This window comes from Monodelphis domestica, chromosome 3 (assembly GCF_027887165.1).
Source record: "Monodelphis domestica isolate mMonDom1 chromosome 3, mMonDom1.pri, whole genome shotgun sequence".
Taxonomy (NCBI): domain Eukaryota; kingdom Metazoa; phylum Chordata; class Mammalia; order Didelphimorphia; family Didelphidae; genus Monodelphis; species Monodelphis domestica.
In genome coordinates, this window is record NC_077229.1 from 324,652,434 (window position 1) to 324,672,299 (window position 19,866).

Here is a 19,866-nt window from a genome sequence, read left to right on the forward strand (position 1 = left end):
TTCTGTGGGTCCTTCTGGCCCTGTAAGAGAAGGCCCCTGTGACCAGCAATTAGGAAACGGATGGGGATGGCGTGCATCCTCAAGATCTGCTGTGGCTGTTCAGTCATTTCAGGGGCGTCCAACTCTTCTTGACCCATCCGGGATTCTCTTGGCAAAGATCCTGGAGGGGTTGTCATTTCTTCTCTGGCTCGTTTTACGGATAAAGAAACGGAGGCAGAGGTGACTTGCCCAGGGTCACCAAGACAACCTTCCTGCCTCCAGGCCTCTGTCCATGGCACCGCCTAGCTACCCTCATCTTGAAGATCTGGCCCTTAAAGATGACCAGTGAAAAGTGTCTTCTGAAACGTTTGTACTTGTAGTGATAGTGATCTCCAGAGGCACCCATTGGGGTTGGCTCGGACCCTCCACAAAACTGTCATTTTGGGCCTGCTAGAGGAGAGGGGCATTCCTGTGCAGGGGACAGTAGCAGCAACGCACGGCAGTCCTGGGGCGCAGAACAGGAAGGCAGCCTTCTGGTGCTGGGCCTGAGGGAGGCAGATATTTGGCCTGCTCTTCCACTCCGCAAAGCCGGGGCAGCACACACGGGAAGCCAGAGATGCGATCCGAGCATTCCTGTACCCTCGCACGAGGGCTGTTGCTTAGCCCAGGAAAAGAAGTGGCTGGTAGCTTGGGTGCCAGGCCTAGGAGGCAGCCATGGGAGCCGCGGCAGATGGGCCTCGAGGCAGGGCCTTAGTAGGAGTGGCAGCAAGGTCATCCCACAGTAACTCTTTGCTTCATGGGAAGCTTATTTCTGGAGAAAGGAGCAAAGTGAAACTATCTTTGGTCACAGCCCCTCTGCAGAGGCCTGAGAAGGCCCATCTCCCAGGAAGAGGGGTTCCCTCTGCAGGCTTCCCAGTGAGTGGGAGGGCCTCTCTGGTGGCCGGGAAGCCCTGCATGGGGGTGCCACAGGCCACTTCTCAGCACTGGCCGTGGGATTGGGATAGGCCCCCTGCAAGGGTAATGATCTGAGCTACCTTTCTTCAGCTGAGTCTCCCCAGGACGTGCCAGAGCCATGGAAGCAGCCCTGATCCCCATCCTCATGACGACGAGACCCAGGAGAGCCGTGGGGACCTGTGGAGATGGGCTATCACCTGGCACAGGACCACATTCTTTTTCTTTTTTAAACCCTTATGTCCTGTCTGGGAATCATTACTGTGTATGGGTTCCAAGGCAGAAGAGTGGTAAGGGCTAGGCAATGGGGGTCAAGTGACTTGCCCAGGGTCACACAGCTGGGAAGTGGCTGAGGCCAGATTTGAACCTAGGACCTCCCGTCTCTAGGCCTGGCTCTCAACCCACTGAGCTACCCAGCTTCCCCCCAGGACCACATTCTTGAGACAGGGAATTCCGAAAGCAAAAGCCCAGGATTTCTGTTCTTCAGTCTCCTCTCCAATAGGCATCGCCAGGTTCACTGTTTCTTGGCTTTTTTTAGGTCTCTTTCTGTTTGGGCTTTTCTTTTCCTTCTCTAGGGCTGCCTAGGAAAGGTTTCCCAGGTCTACAGTGCAGAAATGTCCAACAACAATGTGAGGGCTACTCTAAGAGAGACTCTACTCTAGAACAGAGGTGTCAAACGCGAAGCCTGCAAACCGCCCAAGTGTGGCCCAAACCCCATGAACATATAACTGGAAAATGTTTGACAAAAAAAATGCAATATGTCGTCAGTAATGGCAATTTATGGCATTCTGAGGCATTACACGGCAGGGATCTGTCTCCATTTGTGTTGGACACCATTGCTCCAGAAAACCGTGTCAACCTTGCCCCCAAGGGGAGGGTGCAGTAGGAACACTATTACTGCAATATTCCTGCCCTGAAGAATGGGCTCGTTTTTCCCAAGGCCCCACTCCACGTGGGCTGAGCTCGCTCATCCCTGAGACTTAATTGATCTAGCGGGCTAACACTCAAAGCCCTGAGATAGCTTCCGGGTGGCCCTGGTGCCAAAGCCAAGAGAGGATAAATCGGCTCTTCCTCAGACTTGACTAGCACATCAGCATGGTGAGCAGAGATGCACAGATGTGCTCCACCGAGTCAATGCTGTGTCTTTGCTGAGAATCTTTTCCGTGCTACAGTTAAGTAAATGTCTTTTGTGTTCATTGTTAGGTGGTATACAAGGATCTTGTTTCATTTCATTCCAGACACAAAGCTGAACCAAGAAACGAGCCTGAATCAGGCCTGGCCTATAATAGCAAATCAATGAATATGAAATTTTAAAAATATGGAACTTGATGAAGGGGCACATCCAGAATATGGCATCCTAAAAAGAGAATGAAGCAAGAAGGTCTGAAAGCTAGTTTATTCCCACTGCCTACAAGTCACCATGCTTGATGTAGATATTTTACAGTAATAAATGTAAACTAATCTCTGGGAGGCGTGGGAAGGAGGTAAATCTGGGCTCTCTAATGAGGAACATCCTGAATGATAATTCAACCCAAATTGTGCAACTTCCCACACAATGTGGATTAGAGCATTTCAAAGCTACATTAACCCAAGTAAGTATACAGAACCTTTCATAAGTCTTTGGCTATAAACAAATAGAAGTCTAAATTATTTCTTTTCCAAGGGCAGAAAATATTTTCCTAGCAAATCAAAACAAACTCTTACCCAGTATCCTTTTGCACATTACCACAGCTTACCAAGTGAATTTTTAAAAAACTTCACATTACAACAATTTAAGTGCTCTGTGGTGATGAGGAGCCATAAGCAAAGTAATACGTGTAGCTCTCAAAAAAAGGAGCCCTCTTCTGTTTAATTTATAAAAAGGGAAAACTGATATCACATTTGAACATTCAGAAATCAAAATGATGTGAATGGCATTTCCTCTTCTCCACTGGTATCTTTTCAACGCAACACTTTTTTCCCCCATTTTTTTCTTTCTTCCTTCGAGGAGAGCATCTGCATAGATACATGGAAATACTTTTGCCCCCCAAAGATTTTATAACAGTTTTGTGAGTAAAGTCCCACAGGTCCCAGAACAGATGTTTTTACGCACTCCATGTTAGTATCACTTGTTTTCTGTGTAGTTATAGCAATGCCAGAAGCACGATGCCAACAGGACGCACTCCACTGCTATTTGTTTGTCTTGGCTGCTATTCCCTGTGTAAGTATGTGTGTGTCTCATCTGTGTGGAGGTGAGTGTTTCCAGTCATTTCTGTAATTTCTAACTTTCCTCCTGTCACTTAACAATTAGCAAATACTGCTGAAGCCTGTGAATATTCTTCCTGCTTCCTTCTACAGGGATTAAATGTTTTGTAATGACAACTCAACAGCATTAGGTCATTCTCAGAGAGACAACAGCAAGTCTTCATTACCAAAAAGTGAATCTTAACTCAAGTAATTTATGATTCAAAGTTTTCAGTGCAGCCTTTGACCGCCATGGCCAGCAGATAGTTTTCCTTTTATATATAAGTGTATTCCACTAAACTCCAAAATGTTGCCGAAAGAATGCATTGACTTCCCATGAACTATAATGGAAATGCCAAAATTTGGCCCTAGGCTTTCCACAGTGTTAATAGGTATGTTTGTGGTTCTTATTTTTGTTATCTTTGTTTTTGTATCACCTTCATTTCCAAATGTATACCTCTTCTCTCCTCCCCAGAGAACTGCCCCCCCTGTAACAAAGGACAAAAAATGCAGTTCAACAAAATTAATCAATCCATTAAACAAGTCTGACAGTATGGATAATGATCCACATTCATAGTCCTTTACCTTTATGAAGAGGGGATGGAAGTGCATTTTCTCACTTCTTTTTCAGGACCAAACTTGATTATTTTAATTCAGTCAAAAAAATCACAAACCATTTATTTAGTGTTTACAATGTGTCAGTCATGAACTAGGTACAGGGACTACAAAGACAAAAATGAAATAATCATTGCTCTCAAGGAACTTATTCTTTTGGAGCATTTGGTTTTTTTTTGTTTTATTTTGTTTTGCTTTGCCTTCTAAAATGTTTAAGTTGGATAACCAAAAGTAGGAAAAATTGTATGATTTCTTTCTGAGTATACACAAGTATTCCCTCCAATCTCCCCATATATGAAATATATATAAATATAATATACAAACACATTATTATAAACATGCACTTATACATTATATGTATCTATGTGTATATATCATATCTTAGAAATTGGTCTTACCATTCAATCCTTTAAAAAGGAGATGATGGCTGATTTTTAATTTAAATGTCCATTTTTTCAAGTAAGTATCAAGGAGGATTATTCTAACACCTATCTGGTCTCATTATCATTAGAAATCAGACTGGTTAGGAAAATGAGCTCTTTCTGGAGTCTATAGACTTGATTCTCAACCATGCTTATTACCATTTATCCAAAGGATTAATTTTGATATTTCCAAATTTCTCTAATTCCTTTTTTGTAAGATGATTCCCTACTGTTGAAACTGACTACGGTAAACAGCATGCTATTAGGTCCATTTGAATTATTCCTTTATTATTTTAATATATTCATATTAAGTTGATTACATTCTATGTAAAATAACGCTAGGACTAAAATTAAGGAAGGCTCTATTTCAGTAGAGTTGTGATCTTATCAGTCTGAACACTCAGAGGCCACAGGAGCCTAGATCTAGAGCTAGAATGGCCCTCATAGGTCATAGTTCAATCCTTTCATTTTACAGATAAAAAAGTGAAAGCCCAAGAGGGTTAAATGAGAGAGAGAGAGAGAGAGAGAGAGAGAGAGAGAGAGAGTGAGAGAGAGAGAGAGAGAGAGAGAGAGAGAGAGTGAGAGAGAGAGAGAGAATATGTTACTCTTTATCTAAAGGGCAGAATTCAGAGTATAGAATTCAAAATATGGAACCAAAGTGGGTATATAAGCTAAGGAAAGCCACAAACATCTCTAAGTCTGTTAAGCTCTCTCATGCCAGGTAATGTGTGTAGATAACTATCCTTGAAAGCAAATAAGGCTAAACTTAAATGAAGGATAAACTATGCTTGAAGAATTTTCTTAACACATCAAGAATATTTATCCACATCTCTATGTCTTCTTCCACGTGCTTTCCTTTGATTTTACCTCATCATGAATTCCAATACAAATTGCTCTCTTCTGCACCCTCCATCCTGAGCATCCCTTATAATGTAACCAAGTGACCACTGCCATTTTTTGGGTTCTTTTATTTCTCCATACTGTGCCAGTATCCTATTCCCGTGACTCATTGAGATGTTGAAGCGATTCTGAGTTCCTGAAGGCTGAGCCAGGAGATTGAAAGTTTTGGAAGTTTCTGCCACAATGAGAACATTTTTTAAAGGACCTGGCAAAAGCATGTGCTTCCTGTACACAGATCAGCATAGCAACGCACTGGGCAAGCTCATTAACAGAAAGTTGGCCGCTGGGTAATGGATTTTAGGAACATGGCAGTCCTGGAGGAGGAGAAAAATGACTCCTCCTGCTTTAATTTCTCATTTCTTCCACTCCTGCAGACACGGATAGGAAAGGGGTCCCAGAGCCCTACTCAGTACCCAGTTCTCAGGCTGGGATCCCCTCCCAGGCAACAAGAACTCAAGAATCACGGGTTGTGATTCTGCCTCCCAACCGCATGTTCTCCAGGCCTAGAACATTCTCTGTGTCCTCCCCGCTGCCCCTTACACTCCCTAGCCTCCTCCCTACAAGAAGCCTTCCCCATGCACTTGCTAGTGAAATTACTTTGTGTATCTTTTTAATGTAGTTCTCATACATGACGAACTAGAATGCAAGCTCCCGGAGGAAGGGACTGTTTCATCTTTGCCTCACTGTCTCCAGCATCCAGCACAGTGATGGACACACAGAAAATGCTTACGAAGAAAAGGTTGTTGAATGGACGAGACAAACTCATCATCTTATCTTGCAAGAATCAAAATGAGGGGGCAGCTGGGTGGTTCAGTGGACTGAGAGCCAGGCCTATAGATGGGAGGTCCCAGGTTCAAATGTGGTCTCAGACACTTCCCAGCTGGGTGACCCTGGGCAAGTCACCTGACCCCCACTGCCTAGCCCTTACCACTCTTCTGCCTTGGAGCCAATACACAGTATTGATTCCAAGACGGAAGGTAAGGGTTTAAAAAAAAAAGAATCAAAATGAGAATAAGCACATGGACCACCATTATGATAACTTTAATTTTGTATTCTAAATTGTTGTAGAAGATTAAGAAAGAGAAATTCTATGAAGAATTTGACAAAATCCTCTGGCTTATGTCAATAAGGATCTTGATACTTAAGGACTTCAGTGTAAAGATGGGAACATGAAAATAAAATGAAAACTGTGTTGGAACATAGTTTGGCACAAAGGCTCATTGACTACTCAGAGGCCTCACACCTGTATTTTTTTTTTAAACCCTTACCTTCTGTTTTGGAGTCAATACTGTGTATTGGCTCCAAGGCAGAAGAGTGGTAAGGGCTAGGCAATGGGAGTCAAGTGACTTGCCCAGGGTCACACAGCTAGGAAGTGGCTGAGGCCGGATTTGAACCTAGGACCTCCCATCTAGGCCTGGCTCTCAATCCACTGAGCTACCCAGCTGCCCCCTCACACCTGTATTTTAAGAATGTCTTCCACATAACGAGAGCTGAAAGACACGGGATATGATGGCACTGAATGTCCAGAAAAACCTGAGGCTGACCATTAAGACAAAACACAAGTAATTCATGTAGTAGTCATTTTAAAATCTGCCTTTTTGCTGTCTGATCATAGACTGATTGGAGTAAAAGTCAAAATGGAAACCAATTTTGAAAAAAGGATTGAGATAAGAAGACAGTGGATGTAATAACAGTAGATGCTATTCAATCTTCCAAAGTAAGCTTTTGGCATTGAAAAATAGGAAAATGATAAAAAATGAAGTTTTATTCCATTTTTTAAAAAGATAAATTTGTTCAATAACAAGCAAAATGGCTGTCACAATAGGGATATAATCACCTAGAATCTCCCTTAGTCAAACAATATTTGATCTCCTGCCCAAGCAAAGAGAGATGTCTAGCACAACACCCTGAATTTTTAAAAATAAGTTGTTGACATTTTATATGATGAAATTTGTGTATTTAAATGTAAATAGTTGCAAAGCAAAATTCTGTTAGGAGTGTCACTTTTGATTCTTTCATCAACATTCCATATTCAATCATCAAATCCTGTTGGGGAGTTTTCCTTTGATGTTTTTTTCCCCCCTCTCATTTAAAAATATTTTATTTTTCCCCAATTACATGTAAAAAACAAATTTTTAACATTTATTGAAAATGTTTTTTTCAGTTCAAAATTCTCTCCTTTTTTCTTGTTGTCCCTATCTCCCAACCTTGCCCCCTCCCTGAGATGGTAAGCAATCTGATATAGAGTTTACATGTGCAATTATATAAAACATTTTCCCATATTAGTCATTTGTGGAAGAGATCTCAAATAGAAAAAAAAAAAAGAAAGTGAAATACAGTATATTTTGGTCTGCAATGAGACTCCATCAGCTATTTCTCTTAGGGCAGATGGCCTTTTTTCATCATGAGTCTCTGGGATTGTCTTGGATTACTGCAATGCTCAGAATAATTAGGTCATTCACAGTTCATCAAAAAAATATTGTCGAGTACAATGTTCTGGTTCTATTCACCTCGCTTTGCATCAGTTTATGTATGTCCTTTCAGATTTTTCTGAAATCATCCTGTTTGTCACTTCTTATAGCACTTTTTATAGTGTTTCATTATAATCATATACCACAACTTGTTTAGCTATTCCCCAATTGATGGACAACCCCTCAATTTCCAAATCTTTGCTACCACAAAAAGAACTGTAGTAAATATTTATGTACAAATATGTCCCCCCCCCAACTTTTATCTCTTATTGATAGTAATGGTATGGCTGGATCACAGTTTTAGAGCCCTTTGGGTTTAATTCTAAATATGACACCCTAAATATTTTAAAAGTTACATAAAACAAACATCAGGAAAATATACAATGTCTTTTTATAAGTGACTCACAATTTATTGAAGCCTGGAAGTATAAACACATACTTGATAAAAGAACTTTCCAGAGGAGGTTCCTTCAAATAAAGAAAATGATGTTGCAACTCTTCCATGAGGGAGTTCTAAAATATCCTGAATTTATATCAATTTAAGTTTAGTTGAAACTATATTAAAAATAGACTTTTTATTTCAATTATTTGGAAAGTCTAAGTTTTAAAATGTGACATAGACACAGATTTAACTTTAAAGTTCAAGACCTAAATTATGACTTCTTTTGTACTTCACCTAATTAAATCTCAGGAGAAAAGCACACAGAAATAATGTCACATTTCAGTTTGGAAATTTTCAGAGATTATAAATAATTTTTTTACTATTTGAGAAACTGTTACATTATTTGTCTTTGTGGTACATTCCCCAAAGACCTCCTTTGGTACAAAAGTATGTAACTGTAAGCTGACTATCATAAACATGCATGTTTTACTTTGGTGCAAATGAGTATGGGAAGAATGGTTCTTTTACTTTGAGAACATGCCTACAATTTTCTCCAGTGTTGTACCAAAAAATGCCTTTCTTTCTACAACATGATTGTTCCATGCCAATTTGAGATACAATACAAAGTTCTTTCTGGTCAGATACTGGGCCTTAATGATTAGTGGGCCTTTATATGATTAGTGATGAAACCCTAATACATTTTTTTTAAATTCAAACCCTTACCTTCTGTCTTAGAATCAATAGTAGTGATTCCAAGGCAGAAGAGCGGGAAGGGTAAGGGCTCGGCAATGGGGATTAATGACTTGCCTAAGGTCAAAGAGCTAGGAAGTATCTGAGGCTATTTTTGAACCCAGGACCTATCATTTCTACCCTCTACATTTTAAGATACAGGGATAAAGAATAATCCATAAAGCATAATGAATAAGAAACAGTAGAGAGGTCTATTTTTGTGCCTAAAGACATAATGCTTCAAAATAAATTTCTTTAGAAAAACTCTTCCTCCTATGAACTAAATAGCTGGCATTGATATGACATTAACATTGGTGTGCAAATCTTAAAATTCACAAAGTCCTATATAAGCATTATCTCATGGAAACCTCGTAACAATGCTCTGAGAAAGGTACTTTTATCCCCATTTTACAGATGATAAAACTGAGGAGTTAAGTGGTTTACTCAGTCACATAGGTGATTAGCAGCAGGATTCAAATCCAGGTATTCCTGATTGCAAGGGCAGCAGTCTGCTCTCTATACTTCTCTGCTACTCACACCAAAATAGCACTTTGTTCCTCTCTTAGGATGATCTTCATTTTACAGAAATCAAGGCTAGAAATATGGGCATGAGAGTCATTGGCATTAATCCATGGAAGCAAACGAGGTCATAAAGAGAGAATTTACTTAGAAGAGAGTGATAGAGACTTCAGGGTCTCCTCACAGTAGGGCAAGTTGTGGACGAGGACGTAGCAAACAAGAGTAAAAAAGATTGTTAGGTAGGAGAACCAAGAAATTGGTGCTGGGAAAACCCAGAGAGCAGTGACTGTGCAAGAGGAGAGTGGGGTTAATGGTGTCACGCTCTTTTTATTTTATTTTTTTAAAGATATTTTTCCCCAATTAAGATGTAATAATTTTCATCATATGTTTTCTGAAGTGAAAAGATCCAAATGGTCTCCCTTTTCTATCCCTTCCCCCTCCTGGAGATGCTGGGCAATTTGATCTGGGTTAAATATTGAGCATTTATCTTCCTGCAAAACATACTTCCATCCTGGTCATTGTTGTAAGAGAATACTCCTATAAAACCAAACTCCCAAATAAAAACATAAAGAAATGAATGGGGAAAGTAGTAGGCTTTGATCTGCATCCCAACTCCAGTGGTCCTTTCTCTGGAGGCGGATGGCGTTCTTTGTCCTGAGCCCTTCGGAAGAGTATTGCAGAGAAGGATGAGGACAAAGACCATCAGATTAAGAGACTTGGAAGGGGGGAGTTCTGGTTGAGGGATGGGTAGGAGGCCAGCCTGGAGGATATTTAGAAGAGATCAGTTAGGACAATGAGCACCGATAGCTTTTCAAGGAATTTGGCTGAGAAAAGGAGAGCGTGCAGAGGAGTGAGGCGTCTCCTGAAAACCTGTTAAGGAGCTACGGCATGGTTATAGGCAAGGAGGAGGAAAAGGGAGAGAGTGAACATGGAGAGAAAGAGAGAGGGTGTGAAAATAAGGGCAATCTGTGGAAGAAGACAGCCGTGATGGCATGAACTGTGGAGAGACTGGCCTGGGTAAGGAGAAGGGCTACGAGAGAGATTAGTGACCGTGTCCACGTACGGTGAGAAGACGAGGGTAGAGAAGGGCCTCTAGTCTCTCCATAAAGTATGAGGAGGGGTCTTGAGCTGTGAGAGTGGAGCGGCGGGCGGTGCCAGTGGGACAAGCTGGCCCAGAAGGCGTGGAACAGCACGTTGGGAGCCAGTAATCTAGACTCACTCAGGGAAGAACGGCAAGGATACAGCGTCGCTGGGGATATTCCCATCTGGGGAAATTCAAGACCCCTCCATAGTCTAGAATAGTTTTTATGGTCTGCTAGTCAAGGTAGGGAGTCAAAACAAATACCTTTATAAGGCTAGATGTCCTTTCAAGTTTGTGAAGTGTTTTACACATGTGCTATCTCGTTTGATCTTCATGACAACCCCATCTATCATTATTAGCCTATTATTATCCTCATTTTCTAGAGGAGGAAACTGAGGCTGAGAGAAATCCAATGATTCATGCAGGGTCACACAGCTAGTAAACTGTCTAAAGGCAGGATTTGAACTTAGGTCTTCCTGACATGAAGCCCAGTACTCTAACCATTGCGCCACCTACCAACAGAAATCCCAGGGGAATGACCCAGGGCTCTTGAAGGCTCTTCTATCAGAGTACAAGTCTGTCAGACACGGCCAAGATGGAAAGGCTTTGAATACTGGCCCAGGACAGACACAGCCTCTAATTCTGCAGAGAACCACTTTTTCTTCTATTTTTTTCCCCCTGAAGAAAGACTCCCTAAATGCAGGCATTTATATTTCCTCCTTTAAAAAAAATGTATTTCAAGGACTAGCCTCACTGATTATAAGTCAACATCTGCTTTCCTTTTTTTCTCTCAAAGGAATTTCCAGGTGGAAACAGGGTCAAAGGGATTGATTAGTTATTAACTCTCAGGAGAACAGGCAGCAGACTTCCTCCTTGGAGTATGCCAGGTATATTTTTAGTAGACTCAGATATGAAATATTCTGTGTAGCAGAGGAGGGAGTTTCCACATTGGATATAAATATAAATAAAATAACAGGTCTGGACAAGGAGAAAAGGCAACTAGGCAGGAGAGTAGGCAATGGACTTTCTATGTTTTTGTACATCCTTTTATTAAAACATTAAAAAAAGAAAACTCTTACCTTGTATCTTAGACACAAGATTCAATATTGGTTCAAAAGCAGAATAGAAGTTGGGCTAGTCAACTGGGGTGAAGTGATTTGCTCAGGGTCACACACCTAGGAAGTGTCTAAGACTTCAGTTCCTTTTTATGAATTGTCTTCCCTCACTTGAATGAAAGCTCCTTGAAGGACAAGGTCTGTCTGTCTTTTTGCTTGTATGTGTATCCCCAGTGCCTAGCACCGTGCTTGGCATATAGTAAGCTCTTAATCAGTGCTTGTTGACTTGTATAGGTATAATGTCCATGGCATTAGATAATCGTCTGAAAATTGAGCATAAACTTGATGTCCACGTTTTTTTCAAGCCCTTAAATTCTGCCCTAGTAACAACTTTAATATAGAAGGGCGAGGGGTAGGCAATCAGGGTTAAGTGGCTTGCCCAGGATCACACAGCTAAAAAGCATCTGAAGCCAAATTTGAAGCCAGGTCCTTGTGAGTCTAGGCCTGGCTTTCTATCCACTGAGCCACTTAGCTCCCCCATTCACATATTTTAAATGGAAACTCTGTACAATCATCTACAATAAGGAACAGTTTGCCGTTGATTGGTACAGGAAGGCAGACTCATTTCCTTTGCTCTTCTCCTGTCTGCCTTGTCCATGTCCACGTGCCCCCGGGATGGGCTGGACTAGAGCTCAGAAGAGAGGGCAGGCACATGAATTCTTGGCATTTCTCCTTCTGCCGCCCACCGAGGCCCTAGGGCATGGCACAGGTGAAGTACCTTGGAGGTTTAGGGACATTTTTCCTTAGTGAAAGGTACTCTAGGCCTGAGGTTTCTTATCTTTTTCCTGATCCCACCACATGAAGCAACTCTTGCTTAGGTTTATGGTGGATACTGCAATACAACTTTTTCCTAATCCATGTGAAGAGAGTGAATACATCCCCACCCCCGAAATGGCCTCTACAAAATTGTGAGGACTGCTAGTCTTCAGTGCTGCCTTCTTCTCTCTTGCCCTTTCTGTCCATCTGTCCGTCCATCCATCCGCCCATCCCTCCCTCCCTCCTTCCCTCCCTCCCTCCAATCTACCTACCTACCTACTTACCTACCTGTCTTTGATCCTTTCTGAATTTGCTTGATTCTTTCCCATGTCAGGGATGGGCAGGTTGCGGTAATTATACGCATGTTTATATAGTCTAGCCCGGAGGTTATATGTAAGTGGGCCAGACGAGCCTTCGGGGCATCTTGCCTGGGATGTGCCATGGGTGGAATAGGAAAAAAAACCAGTGTTCACCTGGAGGTTCACATGCAGGCTTTCCCCACCATGGATTAGTTACATCGAAAAGGAGAGTCCCGAAAAGGAGTCCTGGAGGAGGTGAGGAAGCAGTCACTGCAGCTTGTTTGCCATGTAAAGCCAGTCCTCCCTACCCAGAGACACTTGCAGTAGGCTCGAGAGGTCCTGGGGTTCTCTGCATCCTTCCTCCACCTACCGCATTCCCTCCCTCTTCCTCTACCCAAAATGATCTCCTTTAAGGCCACGGCTGTCTGTCCTCCCCTCTGACCCTATCCCGTCAGCACGTTATCCAAGGCTAAGTCACGAAAGTGCCTACTGATATCTGAAAGTTAGAGAGCATGGGAGCCGGGGCTGATAGGGGTACCAGACAGGTACGGATCTCTTTGGGGAAGAAAGGATAGACGAGAAGCAAGCCCGTCTGAAAGGGGGGTGGCAGAGGCGACAGAGAGAGAGAGTGCCAGACCAGAAAGGGTAGTCCGCACATAGGAAGAGTTAGTCTGGTGGTAGGAGGGTGCATAATCCAGAACAAAGATGAGCCCTAATCTTGACTTTAATGCTAATTTCTCTTAAGTTTTCCATCCGAGGTAAGAGCCTAGATTAAAGAATCATTTCCATTTGTACTGGAATAAAATGATCGAGAATTTTTTGTGAAGTTTATACAATGAAGGGGAAAAAAGGAAAAAGGAAAAACACTGGGTTAAATAGATATTTTCTTAAAAAAAAAAAGGTCACCAATGATCTTGCTTCAGGGAGAGCTGATGCACAGGAAGGAAGTTCCCCAAATAACTTCTAAGTACTTTCTGCTTTGCCCCACATGGATATCAACAGGTGGCTCTGAGCCCCCAAGAAGTATGGTCAGTGACAGAAAGCTTCCTGCTGAAGCCAGGGTTCTCATCTAGTTTCCTTGGGGTGGGAAGGGAGGATTGGAAAGCTGAGTCTTTTTTTTTTTTAAATGAATTCTTACCTTCTGTCTTGGAATCAATACTATGCATTGGTTCCAAGGCAGAAGAGTGGTAAGGGCTAGGCAATGGGGGTTAAGTGACTTGCCCAGGGTCACACAGCTGGGAAGTGTCTGAGGTCATATTTGAACCCAGGACCTCCCATCTCTAGACCTGGCTCTCAGTCCACTGAGCCATCCAGCTGCCTCCTGAGTCATTTCTTAAGAAGCCATTTTTGAAGAGACTTTCTCTATGGTCTCTGAAAGAGTTTCCAGTCTCTAATGAAGTTAGTTACAGGAAGAATTTTATAGAAATTTCCCCAAAAAATAGTGAGGGGGGAGGAAAGACAGAAGAACATGGCTAGGGATTTGCCAAAGACAAACCATTCCTATCTTGTCTAATGATGGCCCTGCTGGTGTCTTTATGGCTTCTCCAATGGGCACGGCTGACTTAAAGGGGAGTGAAATAGATACAGTGTCCCAAAAGGCTCAGTGCAGTTTTGCTTACTAAAAACTTAGGGCTGCCTCAAGACTTTTGGGACATCTTAAATAACATCTCAGCTTTGCCACTTATTAGTAGCAAAGTCACTTAATCTTTATGAGTCTCAGTTGCCTCTTCTGTAAAATGAGGGGGTTGGGCTGAATGGCTTTTAGGGTTTCTTCCCATTAATTCAATAGATCTCTGCTCTAATCATGGTGGGTGAACCCTCCACAGATGCAGACTAGTAAAAACCCATAAGAAAATAAAATTTCAAAACCCAGAAATATTTAAATTGCCTCATGAATACAGTCGTATAAACAATTACAAATTTAGTATAAAATACCTCTTGTTTGAGGGAGCTGGGTGAAGTAATTACTAATAAAGCTATCTAAATGACCTCAATATCCCTATAAATTGAGCAAGCATATACCTTATCTAAGAAATGAGGAAACTGGAGTACAAAAAAATGTCTTTTATTCAAAGTCCAGTTCTAGAGGGCTCTTTATTTCTCAAGTGACTGCACAAGTTTCATGATCCTTTGTCTAGGCCATCTTCCATACTAGATTACTTGGTTTCCACTACAAAAACAACATAAATGTCTAAGTGGCATTTCAAATAAATATTTTTCTTAAAGCCCATGTTACTCATTAATAATGTTTTCAGGGAAATTATTTCAAAGAACTTGGCTGTAGTTGCTCTTGTGCTAGGAATAAACTCAGCGATCAAATTCAAGGTTCTTACATATGATTTAAACCAATAATGCAAAGAAAAACTTGTGTTTGTCTTCTCCAGATAATTATTCTTTTATTTTAATTACTCATCCACTTATATGCCCAATTCTGAAAACTTGTTTTTGGTATAATTCATCATCTCAAGGAGACCAGCTCAGTTTTTCCTCTTAACATCCAACCTTGGATTTGTTTATTTAAATCTAATAATATGTCCTCCAATTCTCCCTAGAAAGGTAATTGATGGTGAATTTTACTAGAAAACACATACATAAATGTGTTCTGTCTTTGCTCCAAGCTGACTGGATGCTTCTAATATTATGTATCAAGACACAACAGGGTGTGGTGGCACAATGAAATATCTCACCACCCCTAAGGCGTATTGGAGGTGATTTTCAGTTACCAATTCACCTCTTCTTTCTCTAGATGTTTTTGAATTACACATTCAAATACCAATACACAATGATATGAAAACCACAGTCACAGAAGGAAATTGAATACAGAAAAATATTGTTATTTGTGTGTATGTTTTATATCCTGTCCATGGAAAATTTAAGGGGCATATAGCTAATTCGCAATTTTTTCTTTTTCCTCATTTCCCCCTTGAACAAGGGACTCCATTTCAACAGCCCCTACATGATTGTGTGCCTGCTAACTTTTGGTGAGTTCTCTTTGCTCATCCCATTTGAACTTAAAGCCATTTAAGCTCCTTTAATGGGTATGTCTATAAAGACCTGCCCTAAAATATGCTTTTCCACTGCACTTAATGTCTTCCCAATTAAATCCAGATGTGAAAAGCTGAAGGAACAGTTCTCAGGACTGAAAAAGATGACATAAATCTTGCAGCTGACAGAGATCCCACTGAGCTCAGTTGGGGAAACTCACAGAGGACTTGTTTTGGGCCAGAAAAGCTGCTGGGTATAAAGACAGATGTGTACACTTTGATTCAAAAAAATATTTTTAAAAAGAAACCCCCCCTACAATAAAGTACCTACAAATACGACAAGAGGCATTAAATAACCCAGAGAATAGTTGGTTAGTTTAACCCCTCCTCTCTCTACCCCTTCCCACATCTAAATCAAAGGAATTGATTGAAATGGTTTTACTAGGAGAGGGAAAAAAAATAGACAAATGCAGTCATACTTTCTGCTTCTTGTTAATTTCACTTATCAGACAGGAAAAGGGATGACCGGAGTGATCAATGCTACGAAGCAAGGGGCTATTTGTACAGCTATGCATTTTACTTTTTGGGAAAATTATCAGGTATTGTGCACTTTCCAAAAAGTTCATTTAAAAAGTGATATATCCTTACTCTTCTCCAGATGCTAAGAAGTGCAGATTCAACCCAAACCAGGTCTGTTTCAAAGGGACAGGAAAAAAAAAACCAAACTCGCTCAGCTACAATGATGGAAACTGATGGCATAGAATGGAAGTACTCAAGGATTCGTTTTTTCTTACCTTCCTACCATTAAAAAAAAACAACACACTTGGAAAACAAATATCAAAAGATCAACATGAGACAGTTTGGTACAGCAGAAGAAGCTGTGGGCTAGGGTCAGAAGCCAACTTCTATTGAACAAACATCCATTGAGTATCTGCTCTCCACAAAGTGACAAAGACTTTGGATAAGACACCAATCCCTGCCCTCATAAAGTTTGTGGAGGGGGACAAGACACAACAGCTGACTAGAACATGTAGAAATACAAAAATGATGACTCCTATGGATAAAAATCTACTTGCTTTTGTATATATGCGTGGTCCATCTTGGGTTTATTATCTGAATTTTATTAGCTTCTTAAGAGCAAGAAATATTTTTTATGTTTCCTCAGCACACGTGCCAGAACCCTGTTATATCTTCCTAGCTGCTATGCTTTCTGAAGTAGCCACTGAGTGACTGTGCTTTTTGGCGTTTGATAAATATTTGTTCAATTGACCTGAATTGAATGTTTACAATATCCAAGAACAGTAAAGGAAGGAACTTTCTTCTGTGGGGGCATTTTTTCAATTCAAGGTTACACATCAGTTTCTGAAATCTTTGCTTACAGTCTCAGAATTTAAACTCATTCTCTTGACCATATCACCCAGAATCAGGTCTAGTACGTCCAGGCACAAAAAATCAAGGAGACGAGTTTCCTACTCTGCCACCGATCGATCGGCAAGCTATTTAACCTCCTGGCACTTCAGTATCCTCATCAATGGAATCAAGGGGTTGGGTAAGCCAGTCTCTGTGATCTTGTCTAGGTCTAACATTTTATCATCTGACTGAAACATCTAGCTAGCATAAAATCACAGTAAGGCATGCAAAAGGATGGTCAGGTGTTGGGAAAACAGCCAGTGAGATCAGAGGCAGAGACTATCCATTACTGTGATCGGAGGGCAGCTGCAATATAGAGATTATTTCCAACTGTATTAGGACATTTCATTTTCCTAGGACTTAAGTTCATATGAGAGCATGTATAGTTCCAAGGTTTTTTTTTAAGGGGGTGGTATGCAAGAGAGAAAAGGTTTTCTTGAGATTTTCCTCTTTTTTTTCCCTCCCAATCATTTTTTGTCCCCTGTCACGCTGGACTATTCAGCGAGAGAACATACAGCTCCTTCTAAAGCTCAAGTCAATTCATCTGAGGGGACTTTGGTCAAGTAATGTTTTTGCTTCTGAAAGCACTCTGCAGTTTCCCCAGCCAAAACTGGCTCAGGGAAATAAGTCCTCAATTCAGATGCATATTGTGAGGCTTTGCTCTCTCTAACACTGATCCCAAGGCCAGCCCTAATTACATACTGTATTTTATTTACATTTTTATGGCCCTGCTCATTTTCTCCTTGGAATAGTAGCATTTAAAATGGCTTCTTGTTTTCACATGGGGAAGAACAATATTGTCTTCCTCCTGTTTCCTGCTTGGCTAAGCTTCTCTCTTTGCATTGGTTGTCTTAAAATATTAGAAAGTGAGGCTCTGTATCATGGAACCGCACACATAACTTTGGCCACTTGTGTTTTCCATGCACAGATAAAAGCCAAAACATCTTTTTTTCATTTATTTTTTACTTCTCTATAGTACTGCCTTTCTGAGAGAATTCGAGGTATTGTTAAGATGCCCTCCAAGATGGACCATGATTTAACTTTAAAGAAACTGAAGCAAATTATAGCGTATCTTAGTTACATGCTAATTTATGGCACCTCATGGATACAGCTCAAGGTTCTTAAGAAGCAGAAGGAAGTCTGTGGATTGATGGTTTGTGGCAAGAAAAGATTTAGAGCCAATAAAATGTAACTAAGATTTTACTTAGGAAATAAACTAAGGGGCTCATTTGTTCCAGGTTACTGAGTTTTTAACTTAGATCTGCTGTAAAAATCGATTGCCTTCTCTTCTAGTAGTTAGCACTGACCCTAGTTCTGTCTTTATGGGAAAATTGAAAAGGAGAAAGATTACATCTCAAGAATCATGGTACCAGGGAATAGCATTATGTACTTTTTATCCCATAATTAAAAAAAATGTTTCATGGCAAAGTTCGAGGAAGTGAATGCTGGGTGTTAAAGGTATCGGTAATATACCTGAAAAAGGGCAACCATACCAGCACCCACAAGGAATTAGTAAGTTTGGAGTAGCCATTGTAAATTCCAGTTATAGAAACTGAGAGCTAGAATGTCAAATCTCTGGTGTGAAACCATCAAATGAATGCAAAAATATGAATTTCCATTCCTCTGGTTAATAAAATAATTATTTAGGTCCTGATGTCTGACTGGAAAGAGTTAATAGAAGGAACATGTTGCAAAAAATCTAATCTTGTAAGAACTAGTATGTGGGTTAGTAATAATCTTGGTGCTTTAAGATCTGAGCAGCTAAATCTGCTTGAAAAGTGTTCTCTCCTTATTAAAAAAAAATGCAATGAGACGCCTTTGTTTGGATTCCATGAAATTTTAATAGGGGGAGGGGGATGAGTTTTTCATCTTGAGCCCAAGAAACATAAGCTCTGATCTGATAATTCAGATAACACCTCTTATTAAGATATACCAGGCTGCCAATTTTCTTTAATTTTAATGGATTCAGCTCCTGAGTAGGCACATATTTCTATTTCTGTTTGGAAATGAAGTTTTCCAGCTCCATGTAAGCTGTTTGTTCAGAGACACCAGCAGCCAGGTACCAGCTTTCCCTGGGAATTCTAATTCTTTGAATTGGGGAATTTCTCCAGCTGGCACTCAGTACCAGTGATCAGGGCTACTTATCTCCAATTACTCAGACTGCATAATGGTAGCCCTCGCCTCTTCAGAGTTGCAATCTCTAGCTAGGGAGCAAGCAGACACTGAAGGAGTGAAAGGGGCACTGATTTGGAGTCAGAAGACCCGGATTTGAACCCCAGGCCTGTCGTTTACTTGCTGTGTGCCTGACTCTCTGCGGCCTCATGTAAAATGAAGGCAGGCAGGCAAGAAGCATTTACCAAGCCCTCACTGTGCGCCAGGCCCCGAGCTCAGCACTGGGTATCCCAATAGAAGCTAAGAGAAGGACAGTCCACATTCCCCCAAAGCTCACATTCCAGAGAAGGGAGAGGAGGCGTGAAAGGGGCATGAGAAGTGGGCGTCGGTAAGTGAGGAGGGAAGGCAACTGGTATAGGGGAATGGTTTGGAAGTCTGGAATGTGAGTCGGTCAGCTGGAGCCCTTCCACAAAGTGGAGGCTCCAGGACAAAAAGGCCCTGGGAGTGGCTGGATGATGCTGGATGGGAAGACAGAGATGAAGATATTAAGGCCTCTGCTGTCATCCTCAAAGGGAAATGGTTGGGATCAAATAAAGTGTGTCTAAAGTACTTTGTAAGCTAGAAGGCTGTATAAAAATTACAGCCATCAGACACAGAGGCAATCAAATAATAGGTCTTGTTGGTGACTTCCCATTCTAAATGATCACTTAATTAAAAAACAACCTGACCTACTCTTTTGAATTTAATCCTATCTAATTAATAGGTAATAGACTAGTAAAATGTAGAATTGATTTTGACAGCAAGGTCACAACAATGGTTCCCTGTGAGGCAGAGGTGGTTCTGGGTTCTTATGGACTTTGTTGGCCAAGACAAGCCGCAGCAGGTGCCACCCTATATGGGGAAAGCTTTGCCTACAGG

At 41.2% G+C, this 19,866-nt stretch overlaps 1 protein-coding gene across 8 annotated transcripts in view; it reads right to left on the bottom strand.

Moving 5' to 3' along the window:
* STAU2 (staufen double-stranded RNA binding protein 2) overlaps positions 1-19,866 on the bottom strand; it is a 420,348-nt gene that overhangs the window by 16,739 nt on the left and 383,743 nt on the right. The window lies entirely within an intron of this gene.